Raw genomic sequence first — 7,053 nt, 5'->3', positions numbered from 1 at the left:
CGGCCGGTACGTGGTCCACGGCCCATGCACATCCATCGAAGGGAACGGCTGGAGGGTGGGGGGCAGCCCCCTATTTCCCTCCTTCCCTCCCTCACCCCTCTGGAAGGCTTATTGCTCCCAGGGGGGATTTCTCTGGAAATCCTCAGCTGGGCTCAGGGATGGTCCTGGCAGTGTCACCTTTCGAGGGTGCCACACTGAGACAATACCACCTAGCTGCACGCCTGCTGAGGCCCTGTGACCCCCCCGGGGGGTCATGGCAGCCCTCCCTGGTCACCCGTCATCCATCACGCTGCCATGTGTCCCCGGCTCCAAGAACGTGTGAAAGCAGGAAGATTGGTTTCCGCTGGTTTGCTGTCACAGTTTCTCCTCAACCTCCTGTTCCCAAGCACTATTGTCTTACTATAAATAAGCTTGTTCTGCTCAGGCTCCTTGGAGTTACAAGTGCAGGAAAGGCCTGCTTTTTTGGTTTATAAAGATAATTTATATCAGCGCTGTCAAGTCACGCTATCAATTGCCTCCGGTTTGACCACCCTCTGCACAGCAGCTCTGTACAGAATTGCATTTTCCTAACAACAGCTCTTGCTGACGGTTTGAGGGTCAGATAAGCAGGAGCATGCCTCTAGCTACTCAATAAATACCAGTAATAAAAAACTCCAAAGGTTCACCTATCTGCATACTTGCCTATATGCATGCCTTTATCACCTGTATGCAGACATGCTGACTCAGTAAGCAAAACAGGTACTCACGTTCCATGCAGCTGCAATGCTCTACAGGGCTGAGAGGAGTCAAGAACAGCGGGGATTGTGGGGGTTCTGAAACAGTTTTAGAGATCTGTCAAGAGGGCAAATTTTGCCATAGATACACTCAAGATTCAGGCTTGCTGAATAAGGATGTTATTTGCAGTCACTCTGCGGGGCAGAAGCAGCTCAAGTTCATGTTTAGTTTGCACTTTAACTTCCCCCTTTGAGAAAAATTTGTGTGCACTGAAGACTTTTGTCCTAGTGCTTCACCAAGCATGCACATCTGTGTCCAAGGGTATTTCCATCATAAACGCTCCCTCACCCTCCCTGTGCTGTGGTGACAGCCCTCTCATCACATGCCTGGGACAGTGAGAAAAGAAACCGGTGTGCTTGGGAGCAGGAGTCTTCTTCTGAGCCACGAATTCGCTGCTCCACATGGTGCCTGCACAGTGGTGCAGGAGAAGCGCTCTCTGAAGTAGCACAATTAGAGGTTTGGGTTTCTCTTGACAGGTGGTTTCAGTTACTCGGCTGCTCTTCAGGCAGAGGTGCTGCTTCCCTTCACTTCGTGGAATGTAAAAAAAAAAAAAAAAAAACACAAAACAAACCACTTCTCTGCCCCTGTGCCTAAGTACATCCCAATGGCATAGAAATGCAGAACTGAGATATGGGGAGGAACCAGATCTGCCAACTAAAGCATCTGGCTGGAGGCTCTTGCTTTCCTCTAGCCCACTCCTGAAGTGACAGTCTTCTGGGCTTCTTCAAGGGCCTTTTGATCCTCAGACTTTTTCATCTCCAGCTGGGCAGCCTGGGGGAGGACAAAAGCTCTCCCTTGCTGGGTGCACACACAGGCTGTGCCTCAGCTGCCCTCTTACATCTGACCGTACCACAGGAATTGGGTCTGGCTGCAATTAAGCTAGCAACAGGAAAGAAACGAGGGAGGGGAGAATTTTTCTGCTGTGTCATTTTACTGACCCAGTTGATCTGAATCACAACACTGCTGAGGCAGACTTCTGTCCACACAGGAGCAGAAACCGTTGGCCAGAGTGGTGGCTTGAGACAAATACGCATAGCAAGCCAGGAGATCCTCACATCAAACACTGTATTTTTCTCTCACCAAACCACTTGTAGGTTGGTGCTTTTTGCTTTCTGATGCTCATCCACACAGAGGGGCATTTGCCTTGCAAATTCTCAGTCTTTGCTTCTGATTAAAGGATGTGGTCTTCAAAGAAAGACAACCAAGGTATTATTAGCCCAGCATAAATCTCTAGCAAGCACCAAGCCACAAAGCCTTGTCACTTTTACTGAGAGATTTTAAATTCAGCTACAAGCTTGGCCTTGATACACTATGGCAGCAAGGCAAGATGAGCCTGGGCCATGTGTTAAATCCCATGCAGGTTTTAGCACATGTTTTGGGTCTTCATTCTTGCTTCTTAGATGATGCTGCCTTGAGTTTCTGACCTGTTTGTTACTACAAGGTTGCAGAGCAGGAGAGACCCTGATCCTGAACATGGGGAAGGGAACCTGGCAGGAAGTCAGGCTTAGAGGAGTCCTGCTGAAAAGAATTATTCTCGTTTGAAGCTAATTTAAACATTGTTCCTTTCTTAGGGGATCTGGTCACACTAGACATGTCCTGCATGTGCCCCAGCACACAGAGTGGAGATGTTGCCAAGTACTATGTGTTCATCTCTCTGTTGAAGGTCCAGTCCTGGCCTCTTCTTCCCTCCTTCCTGCAGCTTGAGGCACAGGTTTGCAAAAACATCTGATTGAAGAGGGTGGTGGGGGTTCCCTCTAGTCCAGCTTTACACTTGGGCCTCGGCTTGCCACCACTTAACTCAGAAACAGCTTTGTCTAGCAGAATTGCCAGACAGAAATTTTTCAGGTCTGTTTCTTCATTGCTTTCCTTGGGCTGCTGCCTTCATTGTCCTGAGGATCCAGGTTGTTTTAATCCCACCTAATGCTGAATTTCATAAAGCTCGTAAAACATTTCAGGGACTCAAGCCAGCAAGAGAGTGGATGAAAAACATGTGCGGGAGGAATTGCATGCTGATGAGTACGATTTGCTTCTCTATTGAATGCAGCAAGAAGCAGATCCCAAATGCTCACAGTGCAAAAGCAGCTCTGAGAACAGTGAAGAAGACAGCAGTATCAGACATGGTGCATGAGTGAGGAGCATTTCTTTTCCAAAAGTTCCAGATAAAACTAAACCAGTCTTGGCTTTTGCAAGACTTGAAGATTATGTAGAAGAAATATGATTTTGTCAAGTTTTGTTAATCATTTAGTCCATTATCTGAATACCTAGTAGTGCTACAGTGGTAATAGGTTAAAGATAAGAAAGGATTCAAACAAATCTAAGAGGAAAGAAGATCAATCTTTAACTAGTGTGCTACATTCAGATATCACTGTCTTGACTGACAAAAATCAAGAACAGCTAAACAATAGGATCAATAGAACCACACATAGACATTATCTGGATAAAGCAGGTAGACAAGGATTAAATATCTGTAGTCTAAAGTATCTAGATGATATAAACCACCATTCCACTTCTTTGGTAGATAAAACACTAATATCATAAATATTTACAGATATTTACAGCACCAACTTGCTGCTGTTAGTGAGGTTACAGAGAACCTAAGATTAGCATAAGATGTATAATGCAAACACAGAGAGATGCTCCTTCCCTCCTTCCCCCTCCCCCCCACATCTAGAAAAATGAGATATGATGAGAAATGAGAGGGAGATAAAATAGGTAGAAAAAGCAGAAAATGTAAAGTTTAATTAGAAAGCTTGACATAGCAATCTAGACCAGGAATATCTCTAAGTCATGCAGAATAGCAGCTATGAGGTGGGTAAATTTTGAGAGCCTGCTAAGAAAGAAAGCCCCCAGGTCCTCTCTAAAAAAGCAGGTATGAAGAGACACCAGCCATGACTGCTGCATGCTCTTACATCTTTAGGACAAGGCCTGGGACTGCAGACTGCCAGGAGGCGAAGCAGACCTGAGGTAAGCAGAGGCAGGCACACAAATTCTCCTACATTCACCAAGAGCTCCTGGGGCAGGATTCCCTCAAATGCAGTTCATGTTGCCATTTGCAAGTCAGGCATGGCCACTCTGCAGTTCTGCTTCCCGTTTGAGTGCTTCATTGCCCACAGCAGTTTACAGGCTTACAGTGTGTTTTATCTGCCCAAAGTTAGCTCTCCAGAGGTCTGCTCTGTCCCTAGGCATGAATGTTGACATACACAAGGTTACGTAGGCATTTCATGTCCTTCCTCAGGAGCAAAGTCCAGGCCACCCTACCAGCCGTTCCTAAAAGCAGTTTAAATTTTATACATTCCTATGTCCTGATTCATTAGCATTTGCTGCTGCAGCCCTGGACAGATTTGATTTTTTTTTCAATAGGTGCTATACACCCAGAGGCGCGGTGTCTCTCCCCGAAGGGACGCTGCACAACAGCAGAATTAGAGACAGCATGACAGTAAACAGCCTGTATGCAGGAGGAGGAGAGAGAAACAAAACCAGCTCTGGTTTGTTTATAGCTTCTCCCTTCTTTCGCACTTTCCTAGTTGCCTGACAGTGCTCTGTGACCCTGACAGAGTACTGCACTACATCCTTCCAACACAGGACAGAGCCTTGCATTAGATGACAGAAAAAGACAGAGTGCAAAGACTCAGAAATCACAGTTGTCCTCTGCTCTGGTGCAGACTGCAGGAGAACAACATGAAAACCAAGGTAGAAAGACAAGAAATCACTAAGTAGCACATGTTGTCAAAGAGAATCCAAAGCAGTGGACCAGGTTACATGTTTGACTTCAAGAGGAAGGTAGTGACATGGATGAAGGGGAGAACAAAAAGAAAAAAAGCACTTGGTTGCAGAGCTCACCCAGATATGCCACAGGAAAGAGCTCCACACTCCTGCATTACTTATCCCAGATCTCTTTATGCTTACCTTCTGGCTGATCCAGCTGGTTACACCCTACTATGTCCTAGGTGCATCTCAATACTTAACAATTTTATCCATTAAAGACACTGTCTGGTATTTGTCTTAGCCACTGAAACTTTTTTTTTTTTTTTGACAGTGTCATTCTGCTCCTCTCCAGACCTAATTTTCTCTCCTACTTTGGAAACCTTTATGCAGCTGGGGATGACCTTTATGCAGCTGGGGATGACTAATGCATGCAAAAGGAGCAGAGGGAGCCCAGAGCTACCCAGGGACCACTGAATGGCAACTGGATGTCCTAGGGCAGTAAACGGTAATTCAAGAGAGGCAGAGAGAATAAAGAAACGTATCAGGAAGTCTAAGATAGATATGAATGGAGAGTAAATGAGAGTCTGAGTGTGGAACACCAGGAGGGGTCACAGGTGTTGATGGCACTGAGCTTAGCAATTCATCAGGACATCAACACATCTAGGTGTAGCTTCTCTGGGCACTCAGACTGGGAGAGAAACAAGACAATATCTTTATGACTCACATTGACTCATGACAAGATAAGAAACTGAACACTATCATCTCTCTTAAGGGCATGGTTATGAAAATGCACCTGCAAGACCAACCATTTTCACTCATCTAAGAGGAAACCAGGAGATATGAGAACTTGACAACTGTCATTCCTTGTTCTCTGTCATCAACAAGGATACCCCTTACCACATCACCTGAACACAAGTCTCGGTGCTCAAATTCTGAACAGCCAACAGTCCATTTGGACAAACATGACAAGGCTAGCAAAGCAGAGCTGGAAAGGCTTTCATCAAAGGCTCTGCATTCCTTTAATGCTTCTGGAAAGTCTTGAAGTGGGTTGGATGCCACAAGTTTCCTTCCACCATTTCCTTCCACCACTGCTTACCTCTTCTTTTAAAGGCACACTCCTTGTCACATACCTTAGCGTGATCCAGTAAGCAGCTCAGGAGCAAGACCCTGGCACTCTGTCATTTCAGCTGGTCCACTGCCTTTGTCACCATATGGCAGCGGTGAAGAATGCAGGCCTGTGGCAGGGCTTCTTCTGGGGCTGTACAGGACAAAACCTGCTGTGGCAGGACGGGTTGATTCCTGAAAAGATTCTGAAAGACTGCCATCTCCCATTTATGTAACTGCTGTCTATCCCTTATGAAACTAAGGAAAAGCTCTGCCCTTTTGTTTGTCCTAGAAATCTTTGTGCACAGATCCAAATCTTGCTTTGTTCAGCTAACTCCGGACGTGTCTGAACAATCTTTTGCCATGTTCAGGCAACATGTGTGCGCGTGCATATGCAGTTTCTCTATCTCTAAGAAAGCCATTTGCTATTATTTCTGGTGCCTTTCACAGAAGGGGACCCTGAAAGTAATCACAGCCAACAGAAATGATTGCTTGGGATGGCTTCTCAGCCCTTTCTCAGGCAGCACAAGCCTGGTTATCTTCAGGCTCCTCAGCCTTACCTGTTGCTCTGACGGGCTGTTCTTCAGGCTGCTGTGCCCTCTGGCCCCTGGAGGCAAGCATGGTAGCTGAGAAATGGCTGGTGTCCTCAGGGGATGGCAGTGGTCAGGATACATGACCAGGCAGAGCTGGTCTGGGACACGCTGTGCTGTAGGGCCCTGTCACAACGCCAGGTGTGCAGGCTCTATTGGTGACATGCCGTGGCATGCCCCGGTGAAGCCCGGCTTTGAAGCGTGACCTGAGGCCAGAGACCTGCCACCAAACTCTACATTCTGTTTTACCAGCTTGACTTTGGTGTTCCTCTTTCAGAGGCGGGGTGCAGCCCTAGCTCACCGCACCCAGGGGCCGGCACCCTTCAGCCACCTGCTTCAGCTCACAGTACCTGTGTGGCTGGCTGTCAGCTATGCCTGGCATTTCCCACCTCTGAACCCGGGCTACCAGTGAAGCTTCCTAGTTGGTTTCTCAAGCAGTGTCCTTGTTCAAGAGTCCAGCAAAAGTCCTCTCCAGAATCCAGTGCATTCCTTTTAATGCCCCCCTTGATGACTGAGCTCAGGAGTAAGGCTGGGCCTCACACACACTGAAATTCCTCCTCCTTCTACTGCTCTCCCAGTACCTGGCTCCTTGTGTTCAGGTTTGGAGGCCCTAACTGGCATTTTATCTGGGTTTGTGATCAGCTGGCTCATCGCATGATGATAGCTTCTTGCCTCCCTTTTCCCAGGTCTCTAATAAACTGTAGCTTTATACTGTTAGTTGTCCCCTAGTGTTACTCTCCAAGCAGCTTCTGCTATGGAGTGTTTGTGGGAAGTGTGAGGGAAGACCTGGTATCATAAAGTGTGTTTTGGGAACCCTGGTTTCTGCTTCTGTCTTTTTGCCACTGAGGAAGTCATTTTTTCTGTGCCTCAGTTTGCCTCA

The sequence above is a fragment of the Aythya fuligula genome, chromosome 7 (assembly GCF_009819795.1).
Source record: "Aythya fuligula isolate bAytFul2 chromosome 7, bAytFul2.pri, whole genome shotgun sequence".
Lineage (NCBI taxonomy): Eukaryota > Metazoa > Chordata > Aves > Anseriformes > Anatidae > Aythya > Aythya fuligula.
Note: the sequence above shows the minus strand (reverse complement) of the source record.